Genomic DNA, 17,974 nt, shown 5'->3' with positions numbered 1-17,974 from the left:
GGCTACATGTATCGCGTGCGTAAGATGCAAGTGTATACGTGTTTATGTATGCGTAGAGAAAGAGAGAAGGCACGATTTTCCCGCGCGCTCGCACTCGTGCGCGCGCGACGCAATTAACGTCTCGGGGTTAATTAATAGGCACGCCACGGAGAAAGGAGTCGTAGCCAAAGGCGCTGCAGCAGACATTAGGCAAACGAACGTAAACCCGCTCTCCCCTCTGGTACACGTGGCTTGATACGTACGTGCGGGCTGGCAGGGGAAAAGCGAGGAAACAGGCGAAGGATGGACCACCATCGTTGCAAGCGAGGCAGCGAAAGAGCTACTCCGTAATTACCTCAATGTCGCTCTCTCTGTGCGCAGTGAAGGACTGAAGTAGACTAGCGTAGACTTAAATACGAAATTGGCGCCGTTAATTCCGCCGTATGACGAGTACAATCCCCCTGCCTCGTTAATGTAAAACTAATTAGACGGCGAGGCCGTATTTCGCCTTCCTCCCTTCATCTTTCCGGCGCGATCGCTGAAGATGTCACGCGAGATAAGATGAGGAGAATGTGCGTTTAAGCGATACCGCATCCTCGACTCGCTCGATGACGTTGCGAGATTAATTCGAGAGTATCGCGCCGCGCGATAAGCGGTTGCATCGACAAATATTAGCGTCTTGATGAATAACTTTGCTTGATTCGTTTTGAGTCGATTGACAATATAAATCCTGATTGTATGTACTCTAATTATTATCGTTCCTCGATGTAGTATACAATTAATATTAAAAAAACATAGATGTGCATTTTTTATGAAAAAAGCAATGTAATTTTTTAAGTTGTGAAGATTTGAAAGTTGCAATTATATGCATTTTCTCTCTGTTATATGTATATGCATGTCTAGTTGCATATTGCTGGAAAACAGCAATGATAACGATACTACTGCAAAAAATTCAAGCGTGTGCTCTAGACGATAATATTGAAAATTATTTATGTGAGATATGTAAAACAGATCATGAAGTATATACCACAGTCACGCAAGCACCGTAATTGTACATGCAAAATTCACTTTAATTACAAAGCGCGACGCGTATAGTACCATCGTCGCGTTAGCGCAGACCTAATTAAACGACGGGTATACGCCTTTATGCCTATTATACAAATATGTGAATAGATATTATTTCAGACAATATTGCATTTCGCTGTAAAAAAAAAACAGTAGAAAAAATGCAGAATAATCAAACGTTTTGTCATTGACAAATACTATTGTCCAAATCTCAAAATCTAATGTTCATATGAATCTAATGTTTTTATTCGCTTCTTTTGTTGTCTCATATTAAATTTAAATCAATGAAGAAGCTACGAATGTTTAATGTCTAATATGGAATATATTATTAGATCGAAACTCGAAACACATATGGTTTTTATGACATTTGCAACCGCAAAGTTAAATGCAAAATTAGTCTCGTTATATGTCCCACTAACAAAAGAGAATTATAAACTCCTCTCCTCCGTAGTGTCAAACTAATTAAATGGTCAAGATGTATTCGACGCGAAACTTTTGCGCCGAGACGAGAAAAAGAAAGAGAAGCCCTATCTTTACCATCTCATTCTAACCGATTTGAAAAGGAGCGTGTTTTACTCAAAGCACCCGACGCAGATACACGTAGGGATAACATTAATTAGTCGAGCTTTGAAAGAACGCTCTCCGAGATCCTTCTGCGTCCCTCTTTTTTTCACATTTCAAATAAATTCTACATTTTAAAAATTATTATAAAATATACAATTATCATAATAACGTGTATAATTCCTACATTGTCAATAAGGTGCATTCGCGGTGTTCGATTTCGCGATCTCTTACGAACGATATTTTTCCTCGCGAAGCCGAGTCGCCGATTTGAAAAATCGCGTAATTGGCGTCAGAAAGGCCCGATAACGGAGACTTGGAGCCGTGCCAAAAGATAAGGGGCCGCCGGGGAATACTGGCTAAAAGAGAAAGAGAAAGATCGTCGGGAGAAAAGGGCGAGAGCCCGGGTCGTTTCGACGCGAAGGGTGCGATAGGGTGATCCCGACACCGGGATCGTTACTCCCGATTCTCGCGCGCAACCTCGAGCACAGCTGCACCTGCGATAAAAAGCGCTCCTTCTGACAGCGGTTAAATCGTTATTGTCGCGGCGACACTCCGCGACGCTATTTATATAAGAAGGGCCCTTTCACCCTCGCCTCCCGAGGGTGGCGGTGCTTTCAAAGCGAACTGAAAGACTGCGCGTATAGAGGGGCAACGCACAAAAGAGAGAAGCCCGATAACGGCCAGAAAATATAAATCTGTACGCGTCGGAATGGCGGGACGAAAATTCGATGTGAGTGGCCAACGCATGCTGCGGACGAATAAAGGGGACGAGAAAGGGAGAGGTTGAATGTGTCGCGTAAGCTCGAGGGACCATAATCTAAACAATTTTTCACAAAAAATCATGTGCATGTATAGAGAGAGAGAGAGAGAGAGCGAGAGATTCAAAGATCTCTGTGAATCTCTGTTATTTGTTTTAATTTTATATCTCATGTTTGATCTCTCGCATTCCCCTATTGATCAAATCGATGTGATCTGATTACGTTATCTGATATTGCTTAAACATATTTGTCGCGACTATTGCCTTATACAGATTAATATGTGTCAAAACATTCTTCTTCTTCTTCTCATTTTCTGTCAATGCTTCGAAAGAGTAAACTCCAAACAACTTTATGACATATGAAATATTAATGCGTATTAGAACTTTCAGAACTTTTGAAATAATTTTCAACAAATCAATCGCGTACGACAGATTATTATAACTTGTTAATAATATTTTCTGAAACGAAATCAAGATTTCAAGCGAATAGCAATTAAATTACGGCTGTTTATAGTTACGAATTGTTATATAAAAGCGATGCAGTTATAGATTTCCAATTTCACGACGGATAATGACAAGACGTTACAACGATCTTTATTCATTAACTTCGGCCACAGCATCTCTTTAACAGGCTTTTCTCGACAAGCGCTAGCCCGCTAGCAACCCCTTTTTCCATTTCTACTCCAGCCTCTGTTCTCCACCCTCTCTCAACCCTCTGAAACAACAGGAGCGAAACCACTCCTCCGATTACCGCCCTTCCCAAGCTCTTTTCCACCCCTCGCTCCGTCGCATAGCCGACGTTTATGTTTTACCTCGTGCCACTGCAAATGCGCCAAGATAAACTGCGAACTCTGAAATTCGGTACACCCGTACTCACCTCTTTGTATTTGAACCCTCCGTTTCTATGCGCGTATACGTACACGTGCGGACGCGTGTATTTTAGCATATGCACCTAACGCACAGCTAACGCGGAAAATAACAAAAGAACAACCGCGGGCAAATATCGCGCAAAATCAAAAGCATTCAGAACGATCGTAATTACGCGCGCAAATAATCTGCGCGTACTATATGTTCTCTGTATTATCTCGATTAGATTCGTGAGCCACGTAAAATTGTGTACATTAGATACGTAACTTTACCTATATATACATATATGTATATACAGGCTGCCTCTCGTTTCAAAATCGATTTCATTCTCGAATAATATTTCTATATTAAATTATGGAATAATTTCCAGCCATTGTAATTAATATAATCATGTAGATCCGTGAGCTTTCTCTCTGCATACAATATACAACTTTTTTAAAAAATCTTCAACCGCGCGTTATTTCATCAACCGTAATAACTCATCGTGATTCTTGCAGAGAATAAATACGGGGATTGTGCCATTTTTCTTCTTAGATGGTCTGCCGTGGTAATTTTTTAGCGGATACTGGAAACAACGCGGGGCTTAAACGCGAATTTACGGCCTATTCCGTTCCACGTGGAATTTAGATCGCGGAGCGTATTATCTGCTTCATAAAAATCTGCTTCCACTCGTGCTGGCGCGAAGGGTAATCTAAATTCATTCGCTCGGACTATGAGATAACGCTTGCCGCCGTATGCCTGTTGCAGTGTAAGATTAATTCGCGTCTATAAAAAGATTCCCCACCGCGATATTTCGCAGGGTTGCAACGATCTAGGTGATATTACATCGAGAGTATAATGCATTATATATTTTACTAAATTTTTAATCTAGCTCTTATTTTGTGTCAAATCATAAACCATTTTTCTCTCTTTGCGCAAGATTTTTCCTTTATATCAATCCATATCTCCACTATGTGGGAAAATCAATTATGTATTTTTTATTAACTTTCTATCGAAGACACAGATTCTTCTATTACAGCGTTAAGCAAAGAATAAAGATGTGTTTTAATAACCGATAAATTCTTAGAAAACTCGTTCTTAAGCAAGAGAGCCAAGTCCATCTTGCGCGCGTTTCGCTTTTCTCATTATCTCCTCTCAAAGGTCCCGTTTGTCGTTTTTTTTTTCCCGCCGCTTCCTCGGCTCGGAGTCGTTCCTGGCCGTGAGCCGGAAATACGTCCGCGGCCATGCTGCCCTCGAAAGTTTTTATCGCTTGGCTTAAGTGCGAGTTTACAACTTCTTCTTCTTCCTCCTCATCTCGTCTCTCTTTCCTTTGCTGCGGCTTAAACCGACTCGTATGCCGCGTGCTCGCAGCACAAAATCGTAAAGTCGCGAATCAGATCCCCGAGGGCTTACTTAGACTGGAGATAGAGGCAAAGGTCATTTCGGAGAAGTAATCGAAGATCTTGTATAAAGATACAAAAGTGATTGCGTCTTTGCCGGCGAATTTTACAACGCTCGCTCGATAGCTAATTACACGGTTGAATTTTTTTCAGAAAAAAATCCCAAATATACTACATGCGATTATTAAATAAAATATATCTGGATAAAAAGATTAAAATATTTCCTATCGCAATTACATATTAAATGAGATTCTAAAAGATTAATTAAATTTCTATAACGAGAGAATTTTATGTGTCAGGGGAAAATATAAATTAAATTAAATTTTATGTAAAAATGTAATATGTATAGCAAATAAAAGTGCTTAAAAATAGATTCCGAAAATTAAACATTTCTCTCTCTCTCTCTCTCTCTTTCTCTCTCTCTCTCTCTCGATAAATGGTTTCAATAAAATCGCCTATTGACGATTGTTTTAATAGATTTAGGGGATTTTATTATACAATGTGTCGCTCGCTTCTTTTTTCTTTGATAGAAGCACGAGGAGGATGCAACAAGCGGCACCTCGCCACCATTCGAGAGGCTTTTATGCGTCCTTTGTGTCGTCGAATGGCATGTCGTTCTGCATTTTTAGTTGATTCTCTCTAACGAAGGGCCGATAAAAGGATGTTTATGGCTAGCTCCGGATCAAAGGTAAGTGTGCTTGCGCTGTTAACAAAAAGCCAAGAGAAAGAGAGAGAGGGAGAGCCAACTCTCGTCTGCAAAAGACCACCCTTTAGCCTCCCCCGACACACACACCACGACGATGACGACATTATAAACGTTATGAATATAATTTATGTATATGACATACGAGCATACTTATGTACGTGTCCGTAATATACCATTTTCCTCCCCTTCCCATGTAACATCCCCGGTCTTTAGAGAAGCTGAAGTTAGATACTCGCGCCCCAGCTTCGCTTTAATGTCCACCGCCTGATTATAATCTCGTCAACAGGTTACGTCATTAGGAGCAGACTGTGCGATAATACGTTCATTGTCTTTATCCTCTCTGCTCATTTGTTCATCGCGTTACTGTTCACGTATTTAAATGTTATGCACTTTTGTCGCCGGATTTTTTATATACGCTGGCAAATTTTGTGTTTTTTACACATGTCTATTTTAATCTAAATTATATATATTATCTAGCTATATTCTAATGGAATACGACAATTAGATACAAATGTATCGAGCAAGATATTAAGAGCGATTTTCTCGATTTGATATTACACCATCTATTTGAACGACTATCTTTCTCTCGTAAACTGTTCGGTTATAATAGCCGAGAGGTCAAAGGACGAGCGAAACTTTGCTAAAAGAGAAAATATGGTGGCAAAAAAGGAGCATGAAGATAAAGAATGTAGAAGAACCGCTCATTTCGGTTAATGTCTGCGCTTCCTATCTGTCCCAAGGCGAAGCTTTAGGATTAAGTAATTTTTCTACATTTTGACAATTAGAATTACATTTTACGAACAAGAACTTTTCCTCCGAAAAAATATATTGTAGATAAGTAAATATAGATAAGTAATGTGCAATGATTTTCGGAATTAAATGAATAATTATAACATTGTGAAAATATTTCTGTTAAAATTATATTTTAAATATTATAATTTTTGTATCGCAAATATTTTACCATAATTATCTGTATAGAGATAATATCTCTCGTATATGAACAAATTAAGAAAAGAGATCCTCGATAAATTAGTATATGATTTTTTTCTTCAAAATCGGTAAAATGCTTTAATGACGTGACTCGAACAAAAGCGAGGACAGTGAGTCGCGGCACGGTAAGGTCTGAAAATAGTTTCACGATTCTCACTTTTGACGTGTTAACGTATTTCGACGCGTTGTATTTTCGCTGTGGAATTTGCCTCGCACAAGTTTTTACTGCGTCCCGAGTGACGTTTTCCCGCGGCCTCGTGTCGTGTTCGTGTGCACCAGCGAGCGTTGGTAATTTCGATAAAAGGAGAGTGAAAAAATATTGCATTAACAGCTAACCGCGGCGCAGCCGTGCGAAATAAGAGAGACACACGCGCGTGTGCTTAGAAAAAGTTGCACGAACCTCTATTTATATATCTGCGAGTACCTGCGCGCGTGTTTATTTTACATTATATTAAAAGGATTGCAGACGCTCGTGTCATATCTCATTAAATGCACCGATGCCGCGGCACTCGAATTTGTAAACTCTCTCTCTCTTTCTCTTTTTATTTATTTTTTTTTTTTACCGTCGAAACAAATTGCATTTCATAAACCATAAACGTCCATCGCAGGTCCGCGCGTAAAATTTATGCGTACAACGTAATATTCGTTACAGTTATTATATCCGCTCGAAAATGATGCTTAAATGGCACGTCACCTCAATTATTCTCTCGGTGCGAAACCACCGATATCTATTACGACGTACCTATAAAAACACGAGCGTCCGTTTCAGAAGCGCACCATAACGGATTGCTCTCTCCGTTAAGTTATTATTGCGGCCGCGGAGTCTCGAAAGTTACTTCGAGGGGAAACTTCGAGTGAATTTAAAAGCGACTCACGTGTAAAGCATCGAGGACGGAAAATGTATCGGGAAAACCGCGACGAAAGAGAAATGAGAGACGCGAAAGAGAGAGAGAGAGAAAGACGAGATCTCTAAAATTACCCGCGTTATACGAAGGTAACAATATACATTAGTCGCGAAATGGATAGGAAATTCAAGGCTATCATGCGGATACAAAAGCCGCGAATGGCGGGTGAGAGACGCGATAAGGGGCGGAGGATAGGGGATGTTCGCGGTGCGAGAGGAAATTTAGCGACAGTTTCGGGTAATTTCTGAATAAGGATAACCCGGACACGTTCGTTCGTTGTGGTAGCCGGCGGCGGCGGGCCGACTGGTTCGTGAGCTAAATTAAAAGCACGAATCGCTCCGAGCTAGGAGCTCTCTTCTTCCTTTGATCCGCCGGAAGAGAAGGGTGGCGGGTGGCCGGGGATGTGTACGTGACGTTATTACGAAGACCCCCTCGTTTCGCGCGGCACAAACGCGAAATCGAAGCCCGATATTTCAATGTATTCCCATTGAGCGTCCAACTCTTTCCTTTTCCTTTTTTTTTTTTTTTTTTTTTTTTTTCGTCTCAAGAAGAATTCGCGATGAAACGAATTAGCGATGCGATAGACGCTACTGCGAAGGCGCAATAGTTGGAGGAATATTCTCACGATTTCCTAAGGAATGCTCGAACTTGGTATACCCGAGCCCTACCGCGAAGATATAACGACGCCGCATCGACGAAATGTCAAACTACATCCCGTCGCTTCTGCAATGCTAATGAGCGCCGCAAGAAATATTGCATTCGCATTTCCTCGGAGCAACACGAGGCATTTTCAATTTTATAGACAGAGAAGAGAGAAATAAAATTCATCTCGTGTATTCAAAGGGACAAAATCGTTTCGAATATATAACTCCTGGTGACAATGTTTCTTTCAATTGTAACGGCATAGTGAATTATGGAAGACAAATTACACATTTATAGAAGAGTAAAATTAATAAATCAATTAATACAAAGTTTCGCTCGTATATATTGTAAATATAACTAGTGATAGATAAAAAAAGACCAACTTATCGAGCGATTATTAGAGTTGTTCTGTCAAATAAAATTTATTCCATGTATAAACTAAACATAAAATATTATGTGAAAGCTAAAACATTTGTTGGATATGACGGATTGAAACACGCTTTAATTGCTTATAAATTCTCGACTCTTATTGAAGAACTAACATTAATTTTCGATATTATGTGGAATTTTTGTATGATTTTGTATTTTTTAATAATTATTGTAATATAATACTGAGAAAGACCGCGTGCGGTTGAAACGTTTATTTTATAATGATTGTAATTTTCGCGTAAGTTTGAGTATAGAATGTTTGTAGCTTTCACATAATGTTTTATGTTTAATTTATACATGGAATAAATTTTATTTGACAAAACAACTCTAATAATTTCTCGATAAGTTGGCCTTTTTATCTATCACTAGTCGTATTAATAAATCAACTCTGTTACGTAAAAGCAAGAAGATACGTCTGCCAGCATTTCGGTCGTTTACGACATTTCTTTTCGATCGGGTCCGTTCAAAATAGCTGAAGCATCGATTTTTGCCCGGCGCCACGCGTGCTTCCGATTTCAAAGTTATCTACTACCGTAGTTATTCTCGTTGTTTTCTCAGTATCTTCTCTTTCTCTGCTTTACATGGTTCGTCTCATCCCGCGATCGCTTTCAAAGGAAATATTACCAAAGAGAGTTCGAACCACCGAAAGCAAAGATCCAACATTGATGTTTACTCCCCATTCAACAACTAGCCTTGAGGAAAAGAAGAATCTTTTCCGGAAGACTGTGTTTACCTGTTTCCCGATTAATGTAACATATCGTCCACAAGGAACAACGTTTATCGCAACAATTATCGCGTCACGTCAAAGTGTTGACAAGAATTTGCAATGCCTGCAACGCTAAGCAAATATTTCTGTTTCTTGATACAACCCACTGTTTTTCTCACATAACACTCGGATGATTCCTCAGCGTTTCGCGATGATGTCGTCAGAAGCGTAAGTAAAACGGAACGTAACGCTCGAATATTATTAGAACCATATATCCCGTCGATCACTATAATTTGCGCGCTTTATCTCTTGCACGTTTGCTCGTTTGTCAAGGATGCGATTCACAGTGCTCGCTCGCGGTGAATTCACAAATAAATTGACGATCACCCCGTCCGTCGGCTAATTACACGAGACAAGATGAAATTCGCGCGGCCAACGTTCGCGTCACTGTTCGCGGACGATTAAATTCTGTGGCGTCCGCATTCCGACGATTGCGCAAGACGAATAACGACCGAACATAGTTGACGTAGGCATTAATCACCTCGAAGAACGCACTAGGCAATTTATTTCGCAGGTTCGAAGTCTTTTAGAATATGCATCAGTCGACGAACCGCGGTTGTATATTCTGATTCGCGCGGTGATTTCTGATTCCGTTATCGTTGGAATAAGAATGCCTGCTTATCTTAATATAAGCAATTGAAAAATAGAAGATTAAATATTCAATACAAAATGCGTCTAGCTTATTTCAAGTATGCGTTTCAATATGTTAGTTTAAAAATTATATGCTAGCTTAATAAGATTTCTTACGGATTCAAATACGTATCATTTTACCATATGTGTGTGTGCATTTATTGCTCTGTATTCTTATAAATTTTATATTAAATAGTCACAAATCGCACGCAATTTTATTTTATTAATTGCATATATATATATACATATATAAAATAATTGCAGATTAATATTAATGTAAATGTATATATGTTTAAGTACGTATAATCAGAAAAAAATGTGTATAACTAATATGTATATATTGGTAATAAAAAATCTTTTGATTATATATGCATATATATATAAATCATCTTAATATTAATACGTAATTATTTTATATGATACATTTCTCAGAAATTGGATAATGTTAAAAGTGCAAATATATCGAGAAACTGTTGAAAAAGATTACTGTATCACTAGTGGCATCGTGCCAGACCTTTAAATTCGTTTAGAATATGCAGCAGCGACTCTCTAAAATAGCGCAAAGATCATACCTTGAGATGAAGAACGAAGAGGATCTCTTCATTTTCCCGTGGGGCACTAATGTTTCGCGCTTTGATAATTCACTACTTCACAAACGACGATCACACGATCACCGCGGATGACTCTCGCTGTCGTTAATGAAAGCACTTCGCACGATCGTCATTCGATACCAAACACGAGAACGTGTAATCTCCACCGAAGATCGTGTGTCGACTTCCGTGTTTGATCTACCTCGCGGTCGAAAACGAAACCCTCATTTTCGCATCGATCTAGTGTGGAATGTCTGACGTCGGGATAACGTGTACAACACTGACGTATACCGATCGCAAAACTGAGAATTAAACTGGAAATTCATACGGCCGCGTTCAACTGAAAAACTCTCGAGACTCTCGCACACGGTTCAGAACGAATATTCGAAACAAAATATCCAGCATGGCGGATGCAAAATTTAAATTCACCGAGTTCACTCTGATAACCAAATATATTTATCGCGAGATGAGAAATTTCCGCTTCGTATCTCGCTCCGATGCCGTCGAAATATCTGACTGATCGCGAAGTCTGTCGCATTTCAGGCGAATCGTTTCAGCCAGATTCAATCGACGATGCACTCGCGACGCGACAGCGATGTCCGAAGCCGCGCGAATCGACTAGAGATCGTCGCTATTTCTCGCACGAGCAACGACCGATTATTATTATTCCGCATACCCGCACTCGCGCGAGGCACTTTCTTTAAAGTCGAAGATCCGGTCGACTACTTAAAGTCGACTATCCGATCCGAGCGATTCGCATGCGCTGGCCGATCATCCCGTCGAAATCTCTGGACCTCTTCGAAGAGACCGCCGACCGCATCTTAATCCCGGATCTTAATCACTATCGCGAACTGCCGAATCGCACGGTGCGGCACGACGGCTCTTCTGGCCGAGAAAGTGTCGGATCTTGAAGAGCCAGCTCAGCGAGAAGCATCTTCCACACGATTCAATCCACTTTGGCTCGCTCCGAGAGACGGAAATCGGAACGATTGATTCAACCGACGATATGCAATCTCACTGGTCGTTTACAATAGACTTTCATCGTACTCGCGTTTCAACGTCATAATCATCTAAATGAGCACCGTACGGTAATCGCTAATAGCCGCCGCATCTCACTCGTGAACCAGAAATCGTCCTCGTCCGATATTCTGTCATTGCATTAATCACGATGGCACTGACGATCAAACGATTCCGCGAATCGTTCGGCTTTCGTTCAATTTCATTTGAGAAAAAGGTACATCTATCTATGCATCGGGAAGGATGGTATCAAATAATAGCTCCGGATGAAATTTCCTCTCGCCAATTCAGGTTTCACTGAAATAAAGACCCGAATTTCCTCGCCGCTAAAACGAAGCAGACAGCCGACGACGAACGAAGCTTGCAACGACAACCTGTTAACAACGACGTGAGTAGAATGTGAAGAGCGGAGCATGGACGAAGGAGGATCGTTCTCGAGAACGATATTCGCATGTTACGTTTCCTCGTCACTTGAGCGATATATATCGCACATACGATCCGCCAAGCCCGAGAGCTACCTTGGGACTCGTCCGTCGACGCGGAAACGGCACAAGCACTCTCGCGAGTAGAATTTACGATGATTCGGAGGAGGTGCCACCAGGTGCCAGCTCGTTTCAGACCATCGTCCCGCGCCTCGATCTCCCTTTCATCCCCGATATAACACCGATCAACGCACCGTCGTTCTCGTGACTCGCACGAACGAACCTTGGAACGCGCAACGTAGCGGCGGTCGCGAGGTGACAACCGCTGCTGCCGCTGGTACTGCTCCTGGTTCCTGCTGTTGCTGCTGATAGTGCTGCTCGCGCGCGGCGGTGGACGAAAGGTGGCGACGGGAGGGTATGCGCGACGACGGTGGGGGCGGCGGCGTCGGCGTCGGTGGTGGTTTCACGGTGGTGGTCGGTCGGTCGGTTTGATCGGTCGGTCGGTCGGTCCATCGGCCGGTCGGTCGATGGATGCAGGTGGTGGCGGAGATGACGACCACGACCACGACCACGACGACGACGGACGGCGACGACGACGACGACGACGACGGCGACGACGACAGCGGCAGCGGGTGGATGTGCCAGAGTGCGGGCTTACGACGGAATGAGAGGAAAGCTCGGTTTACGGGGGGCCGCGTGGCATCGCCGACTCCGCGATGAGCGAGAGAGTTGCGCGTTATCGACCCATCCGAGAGAGGCTATATTCCGCTGCTACTCTCCTATCCACCGCGTTTCGTGCGCAACGCGTAGTGCGTATGTATGTTGTAACCTAGCTGTCTATCTACTTACCTACCTAATGCCGAAAATTCGCGCGCGTGCACTTCATTCCGTTCTAGCGCGCCATTCGTCCGTGTCACTCGGTTTCTCACGAGAAAAAAATTTAAGTGAGTTACACGAGACGTACGATTTTTCCTCGATCCGATCAATTCTCCTGACATTTGCGTTACGGGACGACTAATGCTCCAAAAAATGTTGGAGTAATGAGGAGAAAACACGCGAAACAAAGATCCAAACTGCTCCAGGTTTACGTGGAAATTGTATGGGAATTGAAGAGTGCGAGAACAGACAGAGATATATATGTTTATGCATCTTTATGAAAATTAAATTCGTTAAGTATAAACAATACTTTCGTATATGTCAATCTCACCATATGTAGAATGCCGGATATAAATTTAATTGGAAAATAGCCAACCATTCTTTCGTTACGATTAATTTCTGTGATTTTTCTTTAAATCCAAATGCTAAAGAATACCGCGACTATCGAGATACATCGGCTACCTCCGTAACTTAATTACGCCGGGGATAATCGTAAACTACTAAATTTTGCGGGGTCGTCGCGCATTTTCCCTGCCGCGCTCACGCAACATTTAACAGCCGCATTTAATGCTCAAACGAAATTTCCGCGTCCGTCCGACCGTGCGCGGAAGCGTTCCGGGTTTTCCGTTCGCCGATCGCGCGCAACAATGAGGCAGGGCCCCGGCGCTCGACTTGAATATCTAAATTGTATCGGCTGTTTCCGGCCGAATAGCGCCGATGACTCTCCACGCGAGAACGAATAATTTCAGTGCATGCGCGAGCGAAACACGGACGGCCGGAAAGCGGAGTGGCTCGTTTCGCCCGGTCGGCGGCAAACAACGCCGGCATCCAAAATGAAATTTGTCGAGGCTTTTACCGCAAAGCGCTACCGACACAGTTTTAATTACTTTTAATTATTTTGTCGCGAGGCGTGCGCGCCGTGTATATTCTTTTTGCGCTGTGCGCTTGATCCTCTTTTGCGATATATGTATTTTAAAGATCACTCATATTCGAAAAATTTCAATTGGATTTTAATTTTTAATATTTTCTGGGTACACAAAAAATACATATATATATATATATATATATATATATATATTGTACAATTTGCCGAAGATAATCGATAATGAGTGATTGTACCGAATAATATAGGTATAATCAAACGCATTTAGAAAATAATATCGAAACGAAATTTGTTTTTTACAAAAAAGTTTGATAACTTAATATTTTCGAGTTCTGATCGTAAAGGGAAAGATTTTTAATAAGTCAAATTGCAATGAGATAACAGCCTTAAATGTGAATTTCAAGAAGACTACTTTCAATACAGATTTACGAATACATTAAGTTTCAATCAAATTTTCATGACATACACGCAACATTCGACTTCGTGAAACTGCTCAAAGAAACCGATATAATAAAAGTAACTATATTGCTACAGTTCTAGGAAACTGCGCATCGTATAACACGTAAAATATAATTTTCATAACGTCATTTTTATCTTTGAAAGTCATAACGGCGATAAAAACGAAATCAAAATTTTCTTTACATTTAACACACACGGACACACAGAGCCTCGCTTTCTGCACTTTGATGCAACAAGGTGATTAATTATCTACGGTCTTTAGCCGCGACAAAGAACAAGGTTGATCGAATGCGGACTATGCAAGCGCAGTATTCACAACGCGCATTACGTTTCGCGTCGCTTTACGACTTCCAAAGCTATGGTTTTACGGCTCGATGCGGTAGCATTGTACCGCCATTGTGCCCTGATCCTGCAACGGCCACAAAGAGATCTACTCGCGGGTCGCCGATAATCTGAAAAGATCCGATAGAAGTGCACAGGAAATAGTGGAAAAACTGAGATCCCCCCAGCAAGCACTTTCCGCTCTTTCCTGCTAAAGCCGAAGAAGCAAATTTATCTCGAAGATAACGCGAATCGTAAAAAGATTTAGCATAAAAATGATATGTACATATATACAGCGTTGTTAAACAGACGCGTGTAATATAATATGAACTGTTAAATTATATTAAATTTGAATTAAAAATGTGTTAAAAACTGCTTTGTGAAAAATTAATTTACACGTATATAGGAGCAACATAAAGCTATTCATTAATTCGTTTGCAACAGAGGGTTCATTTATTTAAGCGAAAATATTTCGTTTGCCGATATATATATAGTCTCGTTTATATAAAAGTTATATTTTATTACAATAAAATGCTGTCATAGAATATCCATACACCTTTTTTTATTTTCGCCTCTTACCGTAATGTCAAGTTTCACGAAAATGTGCCAAGCTAATGTAACAACGGTGCGACTACGTGCGTCGTCGTTGACAAACTGAATCGGCTTTCGCTCGATAAATCATAAGAATGTTGCCAGCAGTTATAATTTATACTCGGATTATCGCGCGCACAGTCGTTGTACGATTACGACGAACAGGAATAACAGCGCTCGAGCGAGTCCGATGGTGGTACTTTGAGAGGAGGGGAAAAAAAAGCTTTCCGAATCCGCGGGGGATTTAAAAAGGTAAAACACAGGTATATACACACACGGGGGAACAGTGACGAAAGCCGAGGACGATATTGACACAAGCTTCAGTTTAATTTCTCCGCCGGTAAACATTGGATTCCCATCGCGCGCGAGCCCATCCGCGCACTTCGGTCTCCCTTTTCAACCCCCTTCCCTCGTCGACGCTTCATCGACTCTCGACCGAAGCGAAACTGTAACAAGCGACATTCGGCCCCGGTTAAAATATGCTTTTACCCTTTTTCGAATTTATTCACCGGCTAAGCCCGACGTCGCGATATTTCGAAACGCGCGATGAATAAAGCGCGCAGTTTTACCCCATCATGTAAAATGTGCACGATAACAGATACTTGTTCACAGTACTCGCGATATATATATATATATATATATATAACCATGTCATTTATTAATTGCGCCTAATGCGGCGCAAAATCCGCTAAACTTGTATCTCGGATAGCTTGGACCGAGTTTGACGTAACCGAGTGGATTATGCTAGGATTACGATTGTTTATTAATAATTTCACGTGTTCACTAGCCGTACCGTAATTATACAGTCTTGTTGTACGCTGTAAAACTATAATGTTAAATTGCATCATGATTGGTGATTGTCAAACTAGATTGTATATAAAAGCAAGCCATTAATGGAGCAACGATTATTTGTCTGACGGGCGCCGCGCGCGTTATAAATTATACGACGGGCATATCGAAATATCTTTGTATTTTCGAACAACTTTGTGTGTCGAGCCTGTCCCGCAGTATTCAAAATACGTTCGGAAACAAAAATATGCTTTTACCTGTCCATATCAAAATATGCTTTTAGCCAGCTTATAACGTTGCTTCGGGATAAGCGACCGTATTTCGAAATATTTGAACGCGTATATTTGATGCGTCGATATCACCGTCATTGCGAATTTGCAAGACTGTTGTTCACAAAAGTGTCGAATTTACCGATAACCATTGTTGATATAAAGCGCATTATTAATTAGCGCAGCGTTTACGAATTTACGTAACGTCGACGTATCTGGTGCATTCGCGTTCTAAATTATATCGAAGTGAGGACGCAAAGTCGTAAATTGTCCGGTTATATAAATCGGCTGGAAATGAGCAATCTTCTTCCCGACTATTTATCAGAACAATCGCAGTTCGAACGCGCAATAAAACGATACAGAAACTGTCTATATTAGCATGGAAATATTACTTATGCGCGAAGAAAGGAAACATTTACTCGGAGCACAACCAGCTCACAACAATATGATGAATTCAGCGTTATGTTAATTATGGCTGGAGATACCCAATTGCGATGCCGATCATCAAATTACCAACAAACATTCGTCTTACTTAGACGGCTCCGATTTAATGGCAGCGAAATGATCGTTTCACGATTCATTTGCATGCCGACTAAATAATGAGATAGAGATTAATTTTAGCCTTCTTCGATTTGTATGTTTAAAAAAATATACTTTATATAATTTCCATATACACTGTATAGTCCGTAAAATATTTTTGTAAAGTAAATCTTACGACAATCTATTGAAACGCTTCAGAATTCTCTGATAAAAAATGTCTACTTCAGATTTTAAATTATGGCAAATCGATATTAAATAATTATGGCACTAATTTATTATTGAGAAGTATAGCAAAAATATATAAATGTGCAATTCAATGGTAAACTTTTGAAGATTATTCAAAGTGAATCTTTCTGTATAAAAATCTAGCAGCACATTGAAGAAACGTTAACGCTAATAACATAATAATATGACAAATAAGCGAACAAGCGTGAATGTTTTACGGCATATATTCGGTATCTATTATAGCAAACGAACGGATGTAGCTGGAATATTTATAACGTATAATTAACCGAGTTACCCTCAATGCGACTTGGCAATTATCAATCGTCCCGTTTACTGCGCGACCGTTGTTAATTTGCGCGTTCGTTAATATTTTGCTCGATTGTCATTCAATCGCTATACCCACGCACTATGTATAACAAACTTTCGTTAGAACTGCCCGTTTCAGTCGTATAAGTAATGTAACAGAATAACACAACGCGCAGTTCAAGCTACAGGCGAGTTCGTGTGTAACATGACGAAGATCCAATTACCGAGGCCCTTTAATTTAATATCGGATGTCGTCGAACAATGCGTCATGCAATATGGGAAGCCATATTGTGACGATTTTCATTTTGAGCTATGGTCATTGCGACGAAAAATATTAATTCCATATTCGATATTTTCTCTATTGTACAACCCGTGAAAAAGTCTTAATACCGGCAGACTAATTGTAAAAAGTTTCGGATCGAACAAATCTATGAACCACGTGCTACGATATAGGGCGTCTAGTTCTCGTCCAATTCCGAGACGGCATAACGTGTCACTTCTCGTCGTGGTCGTGATGGTCGTCGTCGTCATCGTCGTTGTCGTCGTAGGAGCCTTCTTCTATTTTCGATCGGCGCATTGCATAACCCGGTTCACGCAGAAGAGAAACGGCAAGAAGAAGGGGAAAGAGCGGCTCTCGAGCATGTGCATGCACGTACTACTCAAACTACATCGAAAGCATTCCTAAATTCCGATCGTGAATGTACGTACAAAGAATACAGAATCCACCGGACTTGTCGATATTTTTTTTTTTAATTTATATTAATTTACAAAAATTTATCAGCTATTTAAAGAACGTATTTAGACGTAGACACTTTCCTCCTGTTTCTAAAATTTGTAGATAACCAGCATGATACAATGTATGGCGATAATAATAAAATTGATTTAGAGTGCATAAGATTCTTTTTAGATAAAACCTAAAATAGGGAGAGTAGAAATAGTAAACCCAGGAAATAGTTTAGCCCTGGGCCTGCATATTTGAAATGACTGTCCTGTCGCCGCACGTGTGT

General features: G+C 40.8%; 1 protein-coding gene across 4 annotated transcripts in view; it reads right to left on the bottom strand.

The window, feature by feature from the left end:
* Positions 1–17,974, bottom strand: part of LOC114936466 (uncharacterized) — a 283,336-nt gene that overhangs the window by 242,131 nt on the left and 23,231 nt on the right. The window contains exon 1 of one of the 4 annotated variants that reach the window (XM_085486142.1): positions 10,252–12,019. The exons of the other annotated variants lie outside the window; for them this stretch is intronic. The gene's annotated coding sequence lies outside the window, so the exon portion shown is untranslated. Of the gene's footprint in view, positions 1–10,251; positions 12,020–17,974 lie in introns of those variants that run through there. 4 annotated transcript variants of the gene reach the window in all.

This window comes from Nylanderia fulva, unplaced genomic scaffold (assembly GCF_048542155.1).
Source record: "Nylanderia fulva isolate GAGA-0341 unplaced genomic scaffold, ASM4854215v1 Scaffold40, whole genome shotgun sequence".
NCBI lineage: Eukaryota > Metazoa > Arthropoda > Insecta > Hymenoptera > Formicidae > Nylanderia > Nylanderia fulva.
Note: the sequence above shows the minus strand (reverse complement) of the source record. Positions and strands in the feature narration are given on the sequence as shown.